Below are 25,417 nucleotides of genomic sequence, written 5' to 3'. Positions count from 1 at the left end.
AATAACACCCCACCACCACCTCTGTAAGATTCAGATAACATTGAATAGATATATTAAGATTCTAGAGTGAGTGAGTTCTATGCCCGCTCTATCAGGGGTTGAGGAATAAGCGGTAATGCTGCAGGGGATGGGGTATACCCTCGCCTAACTATGCTACATTCATGCTTTAGTTGTACATTCAATAAATTAATTAGTGACTAGTACTATTTTCTATAGTACAAGTTGTAGATTGTGAATTCACGGTAAGAATGTTTAGTCTATTTCTTTGAGTGACATGAGATGCCTTTGGAGGATTTTACACAAAAGGTTGACATAATTTGATTTGTGTTTTGAAAGGGTCACTGGCTGGTGTGTGGAAAATAGAATGTAGGCTCACAAGGGTGGATGCAAGGACACTGGTTAGGAGGCTACTAAAATACTACTAGCAAAATATATAATAGTGGCTTGGAATAAGATGGTGATAATTATAACTGAGTGTTCCATTTCTCAAAGGCAATAATTTTAACTCACCTATAGATTATCAACTTAATTGAAAGAGAAAAGAAAGTCTGTAAATTTCCAAATCATAGGACTGATTCAGTCAACCCTGAAGTCACAACATGGCAAAGAAATTTCAATAAAAGAAAATGAGCAAACTCATTTATGACTATAGATGCAAATATTTTTCTTTCATTTCCTTGAAAGAATAAGGAACCATAAAAATGTAGGAAATTATTCAGATGTGTGAAGTGTTTCAATATTAGAGTATCAATTCATGTCATTAATTTTTTCAGTTATAAAAAAATTACATCTAGTTAAATGTATGAAATATTTGATGAACTGCATCATCTATGCCTAAACAAAGTAAAATTCAGTGAAATAAGAGTAAAACGATACTTTCTTATAAGAAATATCATCTATCTCAGACCTTAAAAGCTAAAATAAATTATGAATAATGCTATACAGACATTCACATTAGAGTCAAACTCAAGGAAAAACTCAAGGATACCCATTGTCATTACTAGTGTTTAGCTGTAAAACACAGATAAATAAAAAGTGACGTGACCAATCCATTAGCATTAGAATCCAAGGGGAAAATCTATGTGATATATTACAAAGTTATTCTTAAAATATCTAAATCACAACAAATAAACAATTGACAACCATTCGATAGACAGTATTGTAAATTTGCAAATTAATAATTGTATACTTACAACATATAATCACACAATGAATAATAAATGTCTAGTAATATGAAAATGTCCAAATACCCAAACTTTTCTATCATTAAAAAAATGCAAATTTTAAAATATGCCTACTTCACATCATTGACAGTTTTTAATAATAATAATATAAAAGTGTTCAAGGAAACTCATGTTCTTAGTCATTGCTGATGGCAGTATAAATTATTTTACATTTCCAGTTGGCAATTTAGAAATATATATGAAAGGCTTTAACTCTGGCACTCCTTTACCTATCAATGTCATTTCTACATAAAACTCATAAAAAATCAGTCACAGGCTCAGTCAAAGATAGAGGTAAACAATCTTCTTCACGTGATTATTACAATGAGAAGTTTTTAAAAAACAAACATTGATGTCCTAAAAAGGAAAATGGCTAAGAAATTATAACCAATCCATATGATGTAACATCATGCAGTCATTAAAAAATGAAATGAGAAAGAAATGTTAATAAACTGAAAATTTTTACAAGATAATAAGTTAATTAAACTGGTTGACAAGTACCATACATAGTACAAAACAAAACAAAATCGACCTTTCCTTAATAAAATTTAGTAAACTGCAAGCACAAATTCCAAAATATTACCGTTGATTATCACTAAGTTCTAGGATTCTGGTATGTTTTTTCTGCCCTATGCTCTTTAGAATTTCTTAAATTTTGACTATATATGCATTATTTAATAAACATATGAAAACAGAGCATACAATTTATTTTAAAATAATCCAGTTGACGATGTTTTCGATTTCAAAGTATAGAGGAGGTAAAACAGTATTGATTAGAGGGCCAGTCTTTCTTTAGAAAGGCTATGGCTCAATCATTCTTTCAACAAGCATTGATTGGCTCTCTGCTCCATTTCATTCCATAAGCTAGAAACAAGGCATTCAAAGATGAGTTAGTCACAATCACTTTCTCATAAATCTCTTACATCAGTAAAGGAATCTGACTTCAGTTACAATGTCAGTGCAATTGCAATGAATTGGATATTTATGTGGATAAAGGGCACAGAGGAGGGGTGTGGCTGCCTGGGTGAATAGGAGATAAGAAAAGGTTTCCCAGAACAGTGATCTTGAAATCAGTTTTAAAAGATAAGCAGGAATTTTCTGCATAGATATAGTGGGTAAAGTCATTCTTAGGAAAAGGACACATCATGAGAAAAAAGGTAAAGAAGAATGATGCAAATCCTATCCTTGTTAATTATCACCACTTTATGAAATGTGTTTGTATAAAAAGTCTGACGACTACCAAAATCCTGAATAGGAAGCTGATGAAAATAGTGCTTTCATAGTTGCTATAGCACCTTTATTGCAGAGCTTGCAAATAAGACCCTTCATAATTTGTCCTCTTCCTAACACTCACATCTTCTATCACTCCAGCATGCCCAGTCGACACCTACCACACCATACTACTCCATATTTCCCAAACATGTCAAGTTAGTTCATTCTCAATACTTCCTGCATCCTATTCTCTTCAAAGAACTGTTTAGAACACCACAGATTTTATAAGATACCCTTGTTTTGTACTTTGGTGTCTTCATTTGCATACTCATTCAAAGCATTTGTTCTATGTTATCTTAAGTCATCATGTCATTCTATTAGTCCAGAATCTAGCATCTAACACAGAATCTTATGCACTGTACACATACTGTAAGTATTTATTGAATGAATGAATGAATGGTGAATTTTATACAACAAATTTGCTACAATTGAATAGGACATTTCTCAGACAAGAAAAATAGCATGGCATTATCTTTGAAAGCAAATCAAGATAAAGTGACCTTTAGTTTATATCTATCTAAGATATCAAGAACCAGAAATAAGATTGAAACAAAACATTTTGTTAAATCCCCAAATAATCTAAATTACAAAAATTGGACCAAGCTTCCGAAATAAAACAAAAAATAAAAAAACGGTTCAAAATGAAATCAGATATATTAATTTCAAAGGTGATTTTACTGAACTGATACAAAATTGCCTAATACCCTACAAATAGTTTGTTTCAACCAGAACAATGGTAAATAGATCACGATGCTACTATTTGATAGGTACAAAAGTCATAGTTTTGTTTAATACTCTCCCTGGTCTTAACAGTAAAAATAGTAAAAATAGAATAACTGTCTATTTTACCGAACTCCAGACTCCATGGTCCCAGTAAGTAATGACCAGAGAATGAGGATGCATCTCTTCTCCCAAAGGGTAAGTATTTGCTGTTGAGTGGCTCAAGAACTCCTTCTCCAGCTCCTAACTCCTGTCTTACATGTACAGCCATCTTGTAACGCACGTCCTCAAATAAAACACATGTTAAAGAAGGAATTTGTTCTTGAGACATTCCCTATTTGCATGGTTCCATAATATTCTTGAGAAACACAAGAAGAAGCATATGGGCCATGCATACGCTTCGTTCTGGGTGACGGGGCAGGCCCTAGGGGCCAGGGAAGGGAGAGGCAGCTCTTCCCTCAGCTGGCTATGATCAGGCTGCAGCGTACCCCACCCCCGCCCCCTGACTCACAGCTGGGAGAGAACCCGCAGCATTACCTCAGCATTACTGTGACAGCCACGAACCCATTGCCCACAGCCCCCTTCTCCTTCGTCCTTGGTCACCCTGACCTCTGGCTCTGAGCCCTGTTCTGACCAAATCACGATGATGAGTATTTGGGGGTGGGTGGGTAAGGGCGGGTAGTGGGAGGGGATGGAAGCAACTTTTTCTGTATTTTGCATTGTATGTTTTCTTCAACATGTAACCAGTCAGTATCTTGTCAATATAGTCAGCTGATTGATCGACAAAATAAAAAATAAAACTTCTCCTTGGTACGTGAGAATTCCCCTTCTATTCTGAAGAGTCATAAGTCTTGTAAGCAAATGAATTATATAGACTACAGAGGCACTACTGAGAGGCTTTCAGTGGAAAGACAAAACTGGCTCTTCCATAGGCCTAGAAATTACTTTATAACCTAACAATGTGAGGCTTGAGAGCATGCGCTCTGCATATGTGTATTTACAAGGATGCTGACCACAGGGTTTTAGATAGAGCAGTGAGTCAATTAATGTTGAATGAATAAGTAAATGAATTAATGGATACATAATCTTTAATGAAACACAATTTGATATGTCTGGAAGTGAACTATTAATTGTAATCAGTAATACCATATATAACCCCTTGGCTAAAACTTGCTGTACTAGGCAAAAGCTGTATGTGGGCATCAGCGTTGTATCACAAAGTATGAATATATGGATATATGTGTGCATGATTCTACACATATTTATGCATATAGGTATTCTGCTTAAATATGCAGTCCTAAGGATATGCAAAAAAATGCATATCTTTAAAACTAAATATTTAAAATTTTTAAATAAAAATATTTATTTCAGGCTTCCCTGGTGGTGCAGTGGTTAAGAATCTTCCTGGCAATGCAGGGGGCGCGGGTTCGAGCCCTGGTCCGGGTAGATCCTACATGCTGTTCAGCAACTAATCCCGTGTGCCACAACTACTGAGCCTGTGCTCTAGAGCCCGTGCTCTGCAACAAGAGAAGCCACCGCAATGAGAAGCCCGCGCACCTCGACGAAGAGTAGCCCCTGCTCGCCACAACTAGTGAAAGCCCCTGCACAGCAACGAAGATCCAACACAGCCAAAAATAAATAAAATAAATAAATTTCAAAAAAATATATTATTTCTTTCTAGTTAGTATGTGGTTATTTTTAATTTCTTAATTTTGTTGTCTCTAGTCTCTAAATGTTCCAGAAAGATATATATTATTTCCATAATCATAACAATATTTTATTAATAGCTGATATTTATGGACATATAGAGAGGAAAGAGACTAGACTCTACTGTGAAGAGATTAAATATTATTCATTAGATTGAATGTATGAAGACAGAAGTACAGTTCAACAGTTTTGTTTTGTTGTTGTTGTTGTTGCGTTTTGTGTACCCATCACGGGTGAAACTCTACAGGCGTTGTTTCTGAGAGGACGCTTATAGACATAAATCTAAATTAGTCTCTGCCTCATGATTTTAAACATGGGTTGAGCCAAAAGAAGTATGGGTTTAATCTTTTGTTAATGAGAACATCTCATTAACTTGAAGGCGTAATTATGAGGGCATTCTGATTAACTGAAGCACCCATGTATTTGTGGAAAATTGTACACGTATACCCTTGAGTTCCTCACTTTCTCCCAGAATTGCTCTTGGGAACAGGGCAGACAACTAGAATAGGGGACCATGTACCTTCAAGAAGAGAAAGGATTTGCAATGAACTCAAAGGAAACTTTAGCAGGAACATTAAGAAAGACCTTGGTTTTTCTGACTGCCAGATTAAACAAAGTAAAGGATGTCGTTTATTTTACTTAAGTCAGCTCAGTTGATTCATAATACTAGTGGTAAAAGCATCTTAGAGGAACAGGTCAGGGATCACTAATCCTTTCTTAGTGACTTTATTATCTTATTAGATTTAAGCTAAAGAAAAAACAATCCGAGAAGCAGCCAAGATGCTTACAGAGAATTAAAATGCTTTGTGAGATTGAGACTGAACACAGTTGCAATCTTGGTTTAAAATAACAAGCAACTTTTCTTCCATTAAGTTGAATAAAAGAATACTATATATGTATTAAAACGTGAAATATTTGGAATTTATAACTACCTTCACATCTAGTGAAGTAATGTCCTAACTGGTCTCCCAGTTTCCCAATCTTCTTTTGCCAGTATTGTCATTCTCCTGCCCTCCAGCTCCTCCTGGCTATACACTGTTTACAGACGTAGTTCTCAGTGTGGGACGTATGGAAGCCTAGCCTCAGAATTTTCTGAGGTACAGGATAAATTACTCTGGGAATAGGTTGCTAGCCCTCCAGGTGTTTCCTTTGCACAACGAATGTTTAGAACCACTGGCCTAGATACTACTATATAAGTCCCTTAACGTGGCATTTGATGTCCTCCATAATCTGTCCCAGAGCTGGTTTTCTGAGATATCTCACACCATGTCTTTCCATGTATATTAATGAGGCAGTCTTCCTTGCTCCCTGATCTCACCCTCTCCTCCCAGGCCTATCATTTTCTTCATTTTGGTCTTTCAGTTTGTATTGCTGAATTCTTTACTAGCCTCTAAAATTTTTCGATTTATCTTCTAATGCTCTGGCTGCTAAACCACAGCAGAGGTTCCTATTGCCCAGTATCCATCCTTCTGAGACCAGAGAGAAAAGATTTTGAACCTCTGGGCTGCACAATGTAGGGCTGTTTGGGAGTGCAGTGGTTTATGAGTATGCGTATTAAGGTCATATGCTAAGGCTTACCCTTGAAGCCAATCCCTTTGTAAATATTCCATTCTTTGAAGCTCCTAATGATAGTTGATTAGTCCAGCCTCCATGCATTCCTATAGGGTCAGCATAGTAGAGCAAAAATTTTTTTAAAAATAAAAAGTTATGGGCTTCAGAATTTGATAGTTCTGGGGTTGACTAGCAGGACTGCCAGCTACCAGCTGTATGATTCTAAACAAGTAACTTCTTTTATCTCAGTTTACTTTTTCCTAAAATGGGCATAGTATCTCAGGGTGGTTATGAAGATTATTAAAAATTGTAAAATTCTGATTTTTATTTTTCATCTGTCTCCACACTATTATTTCTCAGAGGATAATGTAGTTACCTGCTCCAAGTTATTTAGTATATGTCTGCTAAATTTTGTTAATTAAATAAGTGGATAAAATGTTTTAAAATACTTCATCAAATTCCCTTAGAAATGTGTGCTTTTCAGTTGCATTACTACCTGTTTTGGGCTGAGTTGTGTCCTTCAAAAATTAACCCCAGTGCCCCAGAATGTGACTGTATTGGGTCTTCAAGAGGCAATTAAGTTAAAGTTAGGTCATTAGGATTTGCCTCAACCTAATGTGACCAGTATCTTTGTAAGAAAAGGAGATTAGAATGTAGATACATACAAGAAAAACCTTGTGAAGACACAGGTAAAAGATGGTCAAGGTGAGAGGCCTGGGAAGAAAACAACTCTCTGACACTTTCATCTTGGACTTCTAAACTCCAAGAGAGTGAGACAATAAACTTCTGTTTTTTAAATCACCCAGTCAGTGTACTTTGATATGGAAGCCTCAGCAAACTAATACATCTCTTGACTTTAGTGTTATAATTGATACACTAGAAGTAAAGACTAAGCTGTTTGTTTTATTGGTGCCTATGTTAATCTGTTTGGTATAAACATAAGATATCATCAAAACATTAAAGTTTTCACCTGGAAACAGGATAATAACAGTATTTTTCTTGCTTAAAAAAAAGCAGTTCCTGCAACACAGTATGTGTCCCCAATGAATGACTTCATATCATGTGGAAGATGTGCAATGAGGCTGGTAAATAAAGCTGTACTGAGTGGGCAGGGCTGGATTTGTTAACAGTGAGACTTAAGCACAGTGAATCATGAATGAACCTCACAGTAGCTGGAGACATATTGATAGCTCCTGTTTTAATTCTAGAGCACCGAATGCCCAGCCATATTCCCTAGCAATGCCTGCTGGATTCCAAATGAATGATGTTTGCCTCATTGGGTCCCCAAGCAAATATTAAATTTTTGTAGTATTTGTTTCCCAACCTATTGCATTTGTGTAGCACATTGGAGATTTGAAGGCATCCCCTCTTATATTTTCTCATTTGGCCTTTATTATGGTGAAGCATAATAATAATTATAAACTCAACATCTAAACATAGTTACGCAAAGGCTTAGAAATATAGTCCTTTCCTCAAGGTCCAATTCATGAGAATGTGCAGAAGACAGAATTTTGACTCAGCAGCTGCATGCTTCTTTCAGTGCTGTGGCTGCTAAATCATGTTACCTTACTGCAAGTTACTACCATCCTACACCCATTCTTCTGGGACCAGAGAGAGCACATTTTAAACCGCTAGGCCATGCAGTTTCAGGTGGTTGGGGAGGCAGTTGTTGGTGAGTAAGCATATTAAAATCAAAAAAGAGGTCTCAAATTCGCTGGCAGAAATTACAGCCGTGCTAAGATTCTGGATGTTATAATCTTTAAAAAAACAATTTCAACAAATCCCATTTCAAAGATGAAGAAAGCACAGTTCACAAAGTTACTCATCTAAGATCACACTCATACCCAGAATTTGAAAGTAAGTCTGTTGGACAACAATATTTACATTTTTCCATTGTGACAAACTATTCCCACTCATTTATTAAAATTTCAAGAGAATTATCTTAATCTACTTAATTGTGAAAGGCAATTACTGCTAAGATAAAGCGACTGCTTTCATGGAAAACTGGCACCAGAAAAGTCTTCATTAAGAGATTAGGTATTAGCACTTACGTATCGTCATCTTCATCAACCCCATCCCCTCCGTGTGGCTGGATATCATGGTGTAGAACAAAATGCCTGGTTTTTGTTTTTATTTTAACATCTTTATTGGAGTATAATTGCCTACAATGGCGTGTTAGTTTCTGCTTTATAACAAAGTGAATCAGCCATACATATACATATATCCTCCCTCTTGCGTCTCCCTCCCACCCTCCCTATCCCACCCCTCTAGGTGGTCACAAAGCACCGAGCTGATCTCCCTGTGCTATGAAGCCACTTCCCACTAGGTATCTATTTTACATTTTGTAGTGTATATATGTCAATGCCACTCTCTCACTTCGTTCCAGCTTACCCCTCCAACTCCCCGTGTCCTCAAGTCAATTCTCTACATCTGCATCTTTATTCCTGTCCTGCCCCTAGGTTCTTCAGAACCCTTTTTTTTTTAGATTCCTTATATATGTGTTAGCATACAGTATTTGTTTTTCTCTTTCTGACTTACTTTACTCTGTATGACAGACTCTAGGTCCATCCACCTCACTACAAATAACTCAGTTTTGTTCCTCTTTATGGCTGAGTAATATTCCATTGTATATATGTGCCCCATCTTCTTTCTCCATTCATCTGTCGATGGACACTAAGGCTGCTTCCATGTCCTGGCTACTGTAAATAGAGCTGCAATGAATATTGTGGTAAATGACTCTTTCTGAATTATGGTTTTCTCAGGGTATATGCCTAGTAGTGGGATTGCTGGTTCACACGGTAGTTCTATTTTTAGTTTTATAAGGAACCTCCATACTGTTCTCCACAGTGGCTGTTTCAATTTACATTCCCATTAACAGTGTAGGAGAGTTCCCTTTTCACCACATCCTCTCCAGTATTTATTGTTTGTAGATATTTGGATGATGGTCGTTCTGACTGGTGTGGGGTGATACCTCATTGTAGTTTTGATTTGCATTTCTCTAATGATTAGTGATGTTGAGCATCCTTTCATGTGTTTGTTGGCAATCTGTATATCTTCTTTGGAGAAATGTCAATTTAGATCTTCAGGCTTTTTTTTTTTTTTTTTTAGATGTTGGGGGTAGGAGTTTATTAATTTATTTTATTTATTTTTGCTGTGTTGGGTCTTCGTTTCTGTGCGAGGGCCCTCTCCAGTTGTGGCGAGTGGGGGCCACTCTTCATCGCGGTGCGCAGGCCTCTCACTATCGTGGCCTCTCCTGCTGTGGAGCACAGGCTGTGGCTCACGGGCCCAGTTGCTCCGTGGCATGTGGGATCCTCCAAGATCAGGGCTTGAACCTGTGTCCCCTGCATCGGCAGGCAGACCCTCAACCACTGGGCCACCAGGGAAGCCCCCTTCTACCCATTTTTGGATTCGGTTGGTTTTTTTTGATATTGAGCTGTATGAGCTGCCTGTATATTTTGGAGATTATCTGTTGTCAGTTGCTTCATTTGCAAATATTTTCTCTCATTCTGAGGGTTGTCTTTTCATCTTGTTTATAGTTTCCTTTGCTGTGCAAAAGCTTTTAAGTTTCATTAGGCCTCACTCTTTATTTTTGTTTTTATTTCCATTTCTCTAGGAGATGGGTCAAAAAGGATCTGACTGTGATTTATGTCATAGAATGTCCTGCCTATGTTTTCCTCTAGGAGTTTTATAGTGTCTGGCCTTATATTTAGGTCTTTAATCCATTGTGAGTTTATTTTTGTGTATGTTGTTAGAGAGTGTTCTAATTTCATTCTTTTATATGTAGCTGTCCAGTTTTCCCAGGACCACTAATTGAAGAGGCTGTCTTTTCTCCATTGTATTTTCTTGCCTCCTTGATCAAAAGTAAGGTGAACATATGGGCATAGGTTTATCTCTGGGCTTTCTATCCTGTTCCATTGATCTATATTTCTGTTTTTGTGCAATTACCGTACTGTATTAATTACTGTAGTTTTGTAATATAGTCTGAAATCCAGGAGCCTGATTCCTCTGGCTCTGTTTTTCTTTTTCAAGATTGCTTTGGCTATTCAGGATCTTTTATGTTTCCATACAAATTGTGAAATATTTTGCTCTAGTTCTGTGAAAACTGCCATTGGTAGTTTGAGAGGGATTGCATTGAATCTGTAGATTGCTTTGGATAGTATAGTCATTTTCACAATGTTGATTCTTCCAATCCAAGAACATGGTATATCTCTCCATCTGTTTGTATCATCTTTAATTTTTTTAATCAGTGTCTAATAATTTTCTGCATACAGGTCTTTTGTCTCCTTAGGTAGGTTTATTCCTAGATATTTTATTATTTTTGTTGCAGTGATAAATGGGAATGTTCTCTTCTTTTTTTTTTTTTTTTGCGGTATGCGGGCCTCTCACTGCCGTGGCCTATCCCGTTGCGGAGCACAGGCTGCGGACGCGCAGGCCCAGCAGCCATGGCTCACGGGCCCAGCCGCTCTGCGACATGTGGGATCTTCCCAGACTGGGGCACGAACCCGCTTCCCCTGCATCAGCAGGTGGACTCTCAACCACTGTGCCACCAGGGAAGCCCGGGACTGTTTTCTTAATTTCACTTTCAGATTTTTCATCATTAGTGTATAGGAATGCAAGAGATTTCTGTGCATTAATTTTGTATCCTGCTACTTTACCAAATTCATTGATTAGCTCTAGTAGTTTTCTGGTAGCATTTTTAGGATTCTTTATGTACAGTATCATGTCATCTCCAAACAGTAACAGGTTTACTTCTTCTTTTCCGATTTGGATTCATTTTATTTCTTTTTCTTCTCTGATTGCTATGGTTAAAACTTCCAAAACTATGTTGAATAATAGTAGTGAGACTGGACAACCTTGTCTTGTTCCTGATATTAGTAGAAATGGTTTCAGTTTTTCACCATTGAGGATGATGTTGGCTGTGGGTTTGTCATATATGGCCTTTATCATGTTGAGGTAAGTTCCCTCTATGCCTACTTTCTGGAGGGTTTTAATCATAAATGAGTGTTGAATTTTGTCGAAAGCTCTTTCTGCATCTATTGAGATGGTCATATGGTTTTTCTCCTTCAATTTGTTAATATGGTGTATCACATTGATTGATTTGCACGTATTGGAGAATCCTGGCATTCTTGGGATAAACCCCACTTGACCATGGTGTATGATCCTTTTAATGTGCTGTTGGATTCTGTTTGCTAGTATTCTCTTGAGCATTTTTGCATCTATGTTCATCAGTGATATTGGCCTGTAATTTTCTTTCTTTGTGACATCTTTATCTGGTTTTGGTATCAGGGTGACGGTTGCCTTGTAGAATGAGTTTGGGACTGTACCTCCCTCTGCTATATTTTGGAAGAGTTTGAGAAGGATAGGTGTTATCTCTTCGCTAAATGTTTGATAGAATTCGCCTGTGAAGCCATCTGGTCTTGGGCTTTTGTTTGTTGGAAGATTTTTAATCACAGTCTCAATTTCTGAGCTTGTGATTCGTCTGTTTTTATTTTCTATTTCTTCCTGGTTCAGTCTTGGAAGGTTTTGTTTTTCTAAGAATTTGTCTATTTCTTTGTGGTTGTTCATTTTATTGCCATATAGGTGCTTGTAGTAATCTCTCATGATCCTTTGTATTTCTGTAGTGCCAGTTGTTACTTCTCCTTTTTCATTTCTAATTCTATTGATTTGAGTCTTCTCCCGTTTTTTCTTGATGAGTCTGGCTAATGTTTTTTCAATTTTTTTTATCTTCTCAAAGAACCTGGTTTTAGTTTTATTGACCTTTGCTATTGTTTCCTTCATTTCTTTTTCATTTATTTCTGATCTGACATGTATGATTTCTTTCCTTCTGCTATCTTTCAGGTTTTTTTGATCTTCTTCCTCCAATTGCTTTAAGTGTAAGTTTAGGTTGTTTCTTTGAGCTGTCTCTTGTTTCTTGAGGTAGGATTGCATTGCTATAAACTTCCCTCTTAGAAATGCTTTTCCTGCATCCCATAGGTTTTGGGTTGTTGTGTTTGTGTTGTTATTTGTTTCTAGGTATTTTTTAATTTCCTCCAGTGATCTTTGGTTATTGAGTAGCGTGTTGTTTAGATTCATGTGCCTGTATTTTTTACTGACTTTTTCCTGTAATTGATGTCTAGTCTCATAGCATTGTGGTCAGAAAAGATACTTGATATGATTTCAATTTTCTTAAATTTACCAAGGCTTGATATGGACCCAAAATATGATCTATCCTGGAGAATGTTACATGAGCACTTGAGAAGAAAGTGTATTCTGTTGTATTTGGATAGAATATCCTATAAATATCAATTAAGTTCATCTTGTTTAATGTATCATTTAAAGCTGGTGTTTCCTTATTTATTTTCACTTTGGATAACCTGTCCATTGGTGAAAGCAAGGTGTTAACGTCCCCTACTATGATTGTGTTACTGTCAGTTTCCTCTTTTATGCCTTTAGCATTTGCCTTATGTATTGAGGTGCTCCTATGTTCGGCGCATAAATATTTACAGTTGTTACATCTTCTTCTTGGATTGATCCCTTGATCATTATGTAGTGTCCTTCTTTATCACTTGTAATAATCCTTGTTTTAAAGTCTATTTTTTCTAATATGAGAATTGCTACTCCAGCTTTCTTTTGATTTCCATTTGCATGGAATATCTTTTTCCATTTCCTCACTTTCAGTCTGTATGTGTCCTTATGTCTGAAGTCAGTCTCTTGTAGACAGCATATGTACAGATCTTGTTTTTGTATCCATTCAGGCAGTCTATGTCTTTTGGTTAGAGCATTTAATCCATTTACATTTAAAGTAGTTATCAATATATATGTTCCTATTACCATTTTCTTAATTATTTTGGATTTGTTATAGTACATCTTTTCCTTCTCTTGTGTTCCCTGCTTAGAGAAGTTCCTTTAGCATTTGTTGTAAAGCTCATTTGGTGGTGCCGAATTATCCTAGCTTTTGTTTGTCTATAACAGTTTTAATTTCTCTGTTGAATCTGAATGAGATCCTTGCTGGGTAGAGTAATCTTGGTTGTAGGATTTTCCCTTTCATCATTTTAAATATGTCCTGCCACTCTCTTCTGGCTTGCAGAGTTTCTGCTGAATGATCAGCTGTTAACCTTATGGGTAATCCCTTGTATGGTAATTGTTTTTTTTCCCTTGCTGCTTTTAATATTTTTTTCTTTGTCTTTAAGTTTTAATAGTTTGATTAATATTTGTCTTGGCATGTTTCTCCTGGATTCATCCTGTGTGGGACTCTCTGTGCTTCCTGGACTTGATTCACTATTTCCTTTCCCATATTAGGGAATTTTCCAACTATAATCTCTTCAAATATTTTCTCAGTTCCTTTATTTTTCTCTTCTTCTTTTGGAACCCCTATAATTCAAATGTTGGTGCATTTAATGTTTTCCAGATGTCTCTGAGACGGTCCTCAATTCTGTTGATTCCTTTTTCTTTATTCTGCTCTGTGGTAGTTTTTTCCACTATTTTATCTTCCCGGTCACTTCTCTGTTCTGCTTCATTTATTCTGCTATTGATTCCTTCTAGAGAATTCTTAATTTCATTTATTGTGTTGTTCATCATTGTTTGTTTGGTCTTTAGTTCTTCTAGGTCCTTGTTAAACGTTTCTTGTATTTTCTCCATTCTATTTCCAAGATTTTGGATCTTCGTTACTATCATTACTCTGAATTCTTTTTCAAGTAGACTGCCTATTTCCTCTTCATCTGTTTGGCCTGGTAGGCTTTTTCCTTGCTCATTCATCTTCTGTATGTTTCTCTGTCTTGTCATTTTGCTTAATTTACTGTGTTTGGGGTCTCCTTTTGTAGGCTGTAGGTTCGTAGTTCCCATTGTTTTTGGTGTGTGCCCCTCATGGCTAAGTTTGCTTCAGTGTGTTGTGTAGTCTTTCTGGTGGAGGGCATTGGTTCCTGTGGTCAGGTGAATGAGGCTGCATCTTGTCTTTCTGGTGGGCAGGACCGTGCCTGGTGGTGTGTTTTGGGGTGTTTGTTACCTTTTTATGATTTTAGGCAGCCTCTCTGCTAATGGGTGGCTTGTGTTCCTGTGTTGCTAGTTTTTTGGCATAGGGTGTCCAGCATTGTAGTTTGCTGGTCATTGAGTGGAGCTGCGTCTTAGCATTGAGATGGAGATATCTGGTAGAACTTTCACTGTTTGATATTACATGGATCCAGGAGGTCTCTGATGGACCAATATCCTGAACTCATCTCTCCCACCTCAGAGGCTCAGGCTTACCACCCAGCCAGAGCACCAGGACCCCGTCAGCCACACGGCTCAGAAGAAAAGTGAGAAAAACAGAAATAAAGAAAGGAAAAATAAAATAAAATAAAGTTATTAAAATAATTTAAAATAAAATAATTAAAAGGTAATAAAAAAAGAAAGAAAGAAAGAAGAGAGTAACCAAACCAAAAAACAAATCCACTAATGATAACAAGCACTAAAACTATACTAAAAAAAAAAAAGTGCCAACTAAGACCTAAGACAAATGGTAAAAGCAAAGCTATACAGACAAACTCTCACAAAGAAATATACACATACACACTCACAAAAAGAAAATAAGGAAATATATATATATATATATATATATATATATATCTTTACTGACTGTCTGCCACTTTGCATTTGCCATCATATGCATTTCTCACAATGCTCCTGTGTGGTAGAGATTATCAGCCACAACCTAAAATGTCCCAGTGATGGGGTCTGATCTCTTTACTCTTGCTCCAGGAACCTGTCTAGCAGATTCAAGAGCACACTTGGTTCTTCTCTACTGGATCCTGTTTCTGCAGCTCAGAGTCCATACCTTCTCTAATGTTCCATGGGGCTGGGAGGGACCCCAGGTGCCCACTTTTCTGTTTCACCAGACAGTCAGGACACTGATTCCCAAAGCAGGAAAGACACAAGTTGGATCCCTTTGTCCTCCCACACCCCAGGGCTGTTCAGCCTCACGGCTGGGACCCACATCCTCAGCTGAGCTCCAAACACCTGAAGGTGGGACCCCAAAATGTCAAGTTTTTAATGAAAAATAAAAATAAGATCTAATATTTATATAGTCCCTACTGGACACTATACTAGACACTGTTCTCAATTCATGAAAACCTTATCAAAATGCTAGCAAGTAGACATTATTAAATTAAAATGAGGAAACTGGGCACTAAGAGATCAAATAACTTGTCTAAGGTCATATTAGTAGTACATAGCAAAACTGGGTTTGGAACTTTATTTTATACTACACTTTAAAATAGTTTAAAATTATGTTCTAAGCTGGTATGATGTTTTGTATTTGTTGTTGTCTATTAGATCAGTTGTAAGACTGTCTAAATAAATCCATTCACTAATTAATGCAAATATATAATCACTGAGACCCCACTATGTGCTTGGGACTAGGGATACATGATACATTTAGTTCTTGCTCTAGAAAAACAGTTTTATTAATAAAAAACAAGCATTAAGCAAATAAATTTATTTAATTTATAAATAATGTGAGTGTTATATTGGAAATGTACAGGATACTATGAAACAACAAGGGAACCAAACACTTATTTTAATGATAAAATTTTCCTTTTTATTCAGTTAATATCCTTAATCTGATAAAAAATTAACATTCTGTCCAACATATGTGCAATTCAGCATTATTTTCCTCCAATTTACATTCATCATTTACTTAAGTTACATCATGAACTCAATTTAAATTACTGTACGAAGGATCTATATTTCTGTTAACTTTCTAATAATGCACTTATTCATCTTTACAACAGTGCTTTGGGCAGAACTTTGCTAAGATCCATAAATTACATCAAAGACTTTGTTTCAAGCACGTTGCTCAGATGTTCATTTGGTTAATAAGAGGAAGACTGGAATATTTTTTGCCTTTCCTGCTCATTTATATCAAAAGAATATCAGGATAAAATTACCTTCTAGGCTATGCCTGGTATATTATAATTATACATCGAGACTTTGCCAAGTTTGGGGAATGGGGACCAAAGTCATTTTGAGGGGGGATGGTATGTGTATGTGTCTCTGTGTGTGTGTGTTTGGAATTGTCTTGGTTACGAAATATTTTATTTCATACTCTAACTAAACAATTAAATTTCTCTTTTAAGTGGAAAATAGCAGAGAGGCCATGTGGTACATTAAAAGATTAAGGCATTTGGGATTTTTCAGAACTGAATTCAAAGCCAGTTTTGGCTGCTCTTTAAATAGGTGTCTGAAGGTAAATTAATTTACCTGAGTCTCCATATCTACCTGTCCATTCATCTATCTATATGTTTTGAAGATAATGATTGCTACTTCCTAGTGTCAACTTAGAATTCAGTGAGTAATTTATCTAAAGTCTACCCAATGCCTGGCACATAGTGAGTACCCAGTCTGACAAGATTATTGCTATAACTAAACTCTACAGACACAATTTCAGACATCAGTGAAATAAAGACAATATGGAGAGGCACCTATCCTGGAGCGTTTCCTGATTTTCTTCTGGAATTGAATTTTTATGTGGTGAAGAAGAAAAGAATAGCAGATATTCATTTCTGAATTTTGTAATCTTTAAACCATTGACAAAAATGCCCCATTGAGCACTAAAAATATTGAGGCTAATCAAGATGCTGGAGTTAGTCTATCACAGTTAAATTAGTATCAAAATTATTCAAGATTTTGAAAAGACAACCAACTGTGCTCTCCAAGTGTAGACAGAAAATATTCAATTTGGAGAGTATAGCAAAGAATGGTAAAATTCACAGAAACTCTTAAAATGCTTAATATTTACCTGCAATGTCAAATATGACAAATTGAAAGAGTCATTTTTAATAAAATAACAAGATCCAACATAGTGAAATTATATAATTAAGAGTACTGATGAACTCATTAAAATATATGAAAGAATATTTAGAAGGTTTCTATGGTATTCACTGATCTCAGGACTTGTGGATGCATGGAAAATTAAATTCATGGAAGATTTTGTATTTACTAATTTTGGCAGGAAATACAAATGTGTAGAGAGTCTTCACATATTAATATCTGTTTCACAAAAAGTGAAAAATCATTCTCATTCATTTTTGCATACACATATTCATTCATTTAGTAAACACATACTGACTATGGCGAAAGGAATTAGTGTTATGGAGATGAATAAAAATGATCCCAAACATTCTTGCATCTGACCATTTGATGGATATTTCACATAGAACCTCATAAGCATAGTAAAGAAAAATATAGGATAATGAATATGAAATTAGTAATTCATCATAGACGTATCTCAGAAGTTCCCTCAGAGGAGGTAGTATATGAATTGAATATTTAAATAGAGAAGTTAGGCTGCTAGAGAAAAAAGGGAAGAATAGAGATATTATAGACAGAATAAAAAAGCATATACTAAAGCAAGGATGAATTGTATTCATGGCATTTAGTGTTCGAGGATGGTACTTGATAGTGTAGGTTTCTCAAGGAAGTTTTAGACTGTATTGTGATGGTCCTTGTGTGATAAACCAAAATGGTAGTCTTTGGACTTATAGTCTCCCTTTCACACCACCCACTGAGCACTTACTATATGTCAACCATGGTGCTAAGAAATGTATTGATTTATTTAATACTGGCAACAACAGTAAGGCAAGTATTAATATTAACCCATCCAAAAGCAGACATTTGAAGCTTAACAAGATTAAATAATTGTGGTTGAATTTAAACAGTCTAATTACAGAGCCCACATTCATAACCTTTATGTTATGTATGTTTCCAATATGATTGTTGGAATACAAGAAGAAAGTTAACATAAACAGAAGAAAAGACAAATGCAATGCCATCAATGAAATTTTATCTGATTGGGCAGTTGGAATTAACTTAGAGACATGAATGATTTAACTTATAAAGACATCGTAGATGAGAAGGGGAAGGGATTGTTAGCCCACCGTGTGTGAGTTAACTACAAGTCACAGGAGTGAAATGAAGAGTTTCATGCATAGCTAATGTACTAAATTAATTATAAAAACATTGTTAAGTTCTGAATCAATGACTATGAAAGTGATAATAACTGTATGAGCTGGAATCCCTGGTTTAACTTGGCAGAGTGTAACAGCAAACACTCCAAGTTTTCTAAAGGATACCATTCTAAAAGGCTACTCATTTTTCTTAAAGGGACTGTTTTTTCTTGTTTGTACCTGCTTTTCAGCATACTATTGATTACCACTTGATATCTGTGTTCTTTTTGCTGCTAAAGAATCTCAAATATTTATAGAGTCTGTGGGTCTACAGGGGATCAACTAGTCTTGGTTCTGAATTGTGAGTTAGGTTCAACTCTGCTGTGTGTGTTTTCTAATTATTATTATCTTTTAATCAGAAGTTACTCATGACACATTCTTACAGCAAAACCTACGTGCTCAAGAGAGCAAGGAAAACCATACCCACATGTTTAATCATGTTTACCAATATTAAGCAAAGAAAAACACATAGCCAAGTCCAACATCATGGCACTGGAAAATATACTCCATCCAGAGTGGAAGTCATATAGAGTTAAAGGGGAAAAGGTATGGATGTGATTAATCTCCACAATGCCATAAAAAGTTCAGTAAAGTGAAGCAATTGTGCTTTTTAAGTGAAAAAGAAAATTGCATACTTTACCTCAAAGGTTGATAATTCTCATAAGATTTGGCCACAAGATGACCAGCAAACATTTTTAAGTTTCTAAATATTGTTTTATGGTCTTTTCCTGTGTCATAACAAAGTAGATTATTTTTAAAGCAGCATTTAAAAATAGTATATTTTGTAACTTTTTTAACTAATTGTAATGTAACTGTGAGGCATCTCAATGTGCTAAAAGCAATTGAAAAAAATGTAAGAATACTGGCTATTAGACTGTGTGGTGAAATTACCAAATGCTATGGTCTGAATGTTTGTGTCCTTCAAATTCGTATGTTGAACACTTAACCTCCATGGATGATAGCGTTAGGAGGTGGGGACTTTGGGAGGTTCATAGTTCATGAGAGTGCAGCCCTCCTGAATGGGATTAGTGCTATTATAAAAGAGGCTCTAGAGATCCTTTGCCCCTTCCACTATATGAGGACAGAGAGGAGGCATCAGTTATGATCCAGGAAGAGGGCCTTTACCAGAATGTGACCATATCAGCATCTTAAGCTTGGACTTTCAGTCTTCAAAACTGTGAGAAATAATTTTCTGCTATTTATAAGCTACCCATTCTGTGGTATTTTGCTAAAACAGCCCAAACAGACTAAGACAATTTTTTTTTTTAACCTCAGGACGAATCAGCATTCCACATGCAGTGTTTTGGTATATATGAATCTGACATTAGAGTTAGGGTTAATTAATAAATAAATATTCAGAAAAATCATAGAAGTTATGTGAATTCACCTATGAGTTATTTTGTAAATACTATTTGGGGGACCTCTTCATAGAATACTAGTTAAAAGTCCACACTCTATAGGCCAATTATTTACTATTTTTGAGTTTCATTTTCTCCTGTAAAAGGGCGACAATACTACCTACCTCTTAGTATTATTGTATGGATTACATGAGATAATTCCTGTAACAGGCAAATCACAGTTCCTAGAAGATAGAAATACATTAACTATTATAATTATTTTTATTATAATAATTATCTCTCAACCTTCATTTCCTCTTCTGTACAACATATATAATAATACATATTTGTGAGCAATCCAAGGGCTGTGAATGCATATTCTGAGTGCACCCAGGAGTCAGTGCCTTGGAATTTCTGATTTCTTTTAACCAAGGAATTTGAAGAAGAAACCAGTGGCATTTCATTGAAACACAAGAGAAGAAACTATTCTAAACCCAAAAGATAGAATTGAAAATAAAAAATAAAAATCAGGACATTCAGGCAACAAGTTGTAGTCTGACTAGAGAGAATAGAAGTAGGTAGTTGGTGGAAATGAGAAACAAGTATTGAAGTAGACAATAAAGTGAGAAGAGGGAGTTTCATAAAGAAAAGGAAGCTGTATTTGCAGCTGAAGAAGATGAAAATCAACTTGATTCCTTTGCAAAGATTGGTAGAATGTTGGAAGCATTATCTGAATAGTTGGGAAAAAAGTTTTATAATAGCTTTTAAAGAAAACTATGAATATTTTATTGAAAAATCCCACCCTCCAATATTATCTTCCTAAGGAAAATAAAAATAAGACTACAACTCTTTTCTCATAGAAAAGAGAAAAAGTCTTTTAAAACCTTTCTAATGTTATATTTGAAGCTTATTTTGGACTATTTTAAAAATATATCAAACATGTTATAGTTTCATCCACAGATGAACTCTCAAATAGAACATTTACCTTCTAATGACCGTTCTAAAATTGCCTGATAAATTGAATTTCCCAGGTCCAGAATATGCTTTGGCACTGTCACTTTTTTGAATTTTGAAGAAGACATCAACTTTACCAAGTTCAAATTCTATTCAACAATAACAAAACAACATTTTCTGGTATGTAAGAAAAAAATACTTTGTGCATTTATTTTTCTCCTTTCTTTTTTTATAAAGGGCTTCCAGTATATTGGGACATAAAAAAATTAATGAAGGTCATTTAATAAATAAATCAAGTTTGTAGCATCTAGTTTTGCTTTTAAAATGACATAGAACAAACAACTAGAGGGAAATATTTAGTGTGAGAGAAAACACAAACCTCTCAAAAATAACTTAGAACATACTCGTAAACATATAACAACATTGGTATCAGTTTGAGTATGTGACAAAGGACATAGACTATTAAAAAAAATACTGGTGAAATATTTTAGGCTTTTTAAAATTACAAATTATTATATGTATGTAGTGTGTGTGTGGAAAGATTTTGTCTAATAATTAGAAAGACAAATCCTTGTTATTATCACAAATTATTAAATAAAAAAATAAGTTAAGTACAAGGACATATAGAACAGACCAGGGTACAAAAATTTTTTGAAATAACTAATCTTCCTGAAAAAAAAAGCATGTTTTCTCCTATTTTAGGAGTTATTTCAAGTATTACCTTCTCTGTGGAATATTCTGAGTTATATATTCAGATTTAACAATTTAACACCACGTTAATCATTTAGGCTGCTAACAAATATTTTAGTTCTTTTCTAAACATGTTGCCTTCTTCACTTCCTCTGAAGTTGAGCATCTTATGACTTGTTTTGACCAGTGAAACATAAAGTCAAGTGAAATGTGTCACTTCCAGGAAGAAGCTTTAAGATTCAATGTGTAATTTGTCATGAATGCTCTGTGATTGGTGATTATTAAAGCATGTGTCAAGATCAAGCCTTTGTTAGCTCAATCCCTGGATGTCATGAATAACTAGAGCAACCTGCCTGCCTGCATTTAACATACAGAATGAGAGATTAAAAATATACAATCATGTTAAGGCACATCGATTTGGCGGATTGTTACCACAACATAACTTAACTTATCTTGACTAATATAATTGTTCTTACCTTTGTGATTTTATATCCATATATTTATATATAAATATATATATTCAGCTGGCAGCTCTTCATACTATATTATCTAGTTAAATGCCTGTTTTTTCATTAAACTCCAAGTATTTTTAGGATCAGATTCTTATATTTTTTTTTAGGTATTACCTGGCATTGAGTAGAAACTAAAATGTGTTTTCTGAATAAATACTATTAAAAAGTAGTTAATAAATGATTATTGATTGACTTTTATGGTCTGAAAAATTATAGAATTTTCATATTTATGTGTATTAATGGCAGTCAAAGACATATATCATTTCTACTCGAAATAGCAAATGACTGAGAAATAAAAGTAAATTGATTAAGTATTAGTTAACTTTGATATTTATAGCCCGAAAATTAAACCCCTCTCAACCCCACATATACATTCAATAGAACACATTTTAAATTTTATATTGTTAAAATAGGGGCACATAGAATATGTGGAACTAGAAATAAGAAAATTGGTATCTATCAATAGCAATAAATGTAACTTAGTTAACTGGATAAAGGTCAAGTCCCTCTAGCGTAAAGGTGAGCTCACAATCTATTTCACTATCAGTGAAGTGTTTTCTCCATATATTTGAAAAAGAACAATTTAATAAGTCTTAAAGGTAGTTAATATGTATTCCCATATAATGCATAATTTCCTTTTCTATTAGTCAAGTTTTTCCCTCTCACTTTAAAATAAATTATTTTTCACCCACATCTAGTCAAAACACCCCCAATTGTTTTCTGCAGGAAAAATTCTACAAATACAAGAAGCACTTCTCAACTGGCCTCTTAAATTTGTACTCGTAACACACTGGAAAATATCCAGGAAAGACGTCCAAGAAAGAAGAACTAAAATTTTTGTTGCACGGTTTCATAAAATTGAATGAAATTTTAGAATGCAATATCTGTGCCTCAATCTTTGTTTATAATGAATGCATTCTGGTATTAGATATTGGGAAGAAGTCCTTAAAAAATGTAAAGCTGATTTTATAAATGTATGGTGGTGGTAGTGTTTTAACTTCTACCACCCTTTGGTTTTTCCATTTCCTCTTATTGAGACTTGTGGCTACATCCACATAACCACATGTAGTCCTTTGCTCAATATAGTGAAAATTTAAATCACACTGGTGCAGCACAGGGGCAAAAAAAAATGGAAGCTATTATTTGAGATCACGTGGAAAAAGCTAATGAGTTAAGCACCTGAATTTTTCAAACTTCAGTTTTAATTTATAAAGATACAGCCTTTGCTTTTTATATTTTCATGTTACCTCAGGACATCTCCCATGTGGAGGTGCTCTGTAAATAATAGTCAAATGTTACATGTAATACTCTCAATATCTTCTTTGTCAGCAAGCAACAACATTCCTGAACTATATAATTATAATTGAGGAGAGTTTGATAAAGGGACTATACTCAAAGGTGTGGCAGATTTAGAGAATACAATGTGGATCAGTACACTACTCCTGGAGCTGATGATAGCAGGGAAATTTTCCCACTTTTGGGTCTGAAGAAATAACTGGAGTGGTGTGGTTATAGAGGCCTGCAAGATAAAAGTAGGAGAGGGTCAGGGGTTGGCAGGGATTATGAAATGTGGTAGAAGGACATGTCCAACTGTGATGACCCAGAGGAAAAAAGCCAGGGCTGTAGATTCTTGGACCTCATTCCCCTCCCTCCTTCTGATGCCTGCCTGTACTTTGCATTGACCACACTCAAATGAAAACCAGACAGCAAGAAGGGGACACTTGAATGGAGTCCACAAGTAGCCAGTATCCTGGAGCAGAGATTGGATACCATGCACAAGACGAACATATTAAACACCTCCTACTCCTTCCCTTCTGTAAATTTTAGTACTTAAAATCATGTAGCCAACAAGTCATTCAGTACTTTTCCAAAAGGGATTGTACCTTACTTAATTAATTATATTTTAACTGAAAGAAGTTATAATATTTCTACAATCACCATACATTTATAAAGCTACCTTTACATTTTTAAAAGACTCCATCTTCCCAATATTCAATTCCACAATGGACTCAGTATAAACAAAGATTGAGGCACAGATGATTGCATTCTAAAATTTCAATTATAAGTTAATTATATATTGATAACTTACTTTGAACAAAGCTAAAAACTTCTAAAAGAGGTTATACTAGTAGAGTTTCTTTCAATGATTTCATCATTTAGTAGGGAAAAGAAAGATATGTTAAAAATTCAATATAATGTATATTGGTAATTGCCATCATTCTGACATGAATATGGGTTAATAGAGGAGAGGTAAATGAATTTTCCTAGAGAAGTCCATAAATAACTCCTTTAAAATACTGGATTAGATTTGTCCATTAAAAAATAAAACAGGAAATATGCCTACAGGGATGGTGAAGGTAATGTCAAATTTCAGTCACATACAAGTCAACTATAGGATGGGAAATGGGAATTCAAAAATCCTACAATAAAGCAAAACAGGCCTTAATAACCATATATCAAATGCCCAATAACATCACCATATGTTAACCTGAATCTAGCTTTTAGCAGATTGTCCTGCTTACTTGGTTGACCCTGTTTCAGCCCTTCCCTCTCACATTGGCATGGCTCCAGACTGTATTAATTCCTTTCTGTAGTTATCTGGTGAGTTTCCTCATATTGGTCATCAGAAAGCCAATATCCAGAGTACCAATTTAAAACTTAAGGATTCTGGCTTGTTAAATAACTGTTCTCACCTGACCCCTTAAATAAAGATTTAATTTGATGACTAGTAAAATGAAGAATTTTTTTTTCCTATTTGCTTTGTGTAGTAGGATGTTATCTGTCAAACTTTCCATTCATTTTTGTTGCGTGTGTGCCTATAACTGTGCTAAGGACCCAGATAACTTTGAGATCTCTAGCAAATAGGACCACTTCAGGTTAGAACAATTATAAATCAATAACAACTAACAAAAATTTCACCTAGAAATATCCTATTAGAATGACACTGCCTTGCTCTCCTTTGTCTAGGCTACTTTGAGGAGTCAGTAAGATGAACTGGAAGGTGAAAGAGTTTTGGAGCTAGACATATTTATACTTAAACCCTTTTCATCATCTTACTAGCTGTCTAAATTTGGAGCAACTCTTTAAATTTTGAGGATCTAATTTTACTGCTTGTGATTTTTCTGTAGGATACCACAGTTCCTTTGAAGGAATAGTACATTCAAGTATACATATATGGGAGTAAGTAGCAAATTTCCCAAACCTCAACATCGTCATCTAAAACAAAGGTATAACACCTATTTCAGATTTACCATGAAGTTGAATAAACTTGTGGATATGGGTAGGAAAGAGTTTTGTTAGGAGTACAGTCCAAGGTCCCAACTTCACTAAGGAGGTGTAACTTTACACAGTTTACTCTTTGGTAAAATAGGAGAATAATAGTGACCATCAAATTAATGTGTTGTCACTTTTTAATGAGTTGATACAGTTTAAATGTTTGCTACAGTATCAGGATAATAAGGATTCAATATAATTGCATCTTTCCATAGAAATCT

This window comes from Globicephala melas, chromosome 5 (assembly GCF_963455315.2).
Source record: "Globicephala melas chromosome 5, mGloMel1.2, whole genome shotgun sequence".
Lineage (NCBI taxonomy): Eukaryota > Metazoa > Chordata > Mammalia > Artiodactyla > Delphinidae > Globicephala > Globicephala melas.
Note: the sequence above shows the minus strand (reverse complement) of the source record.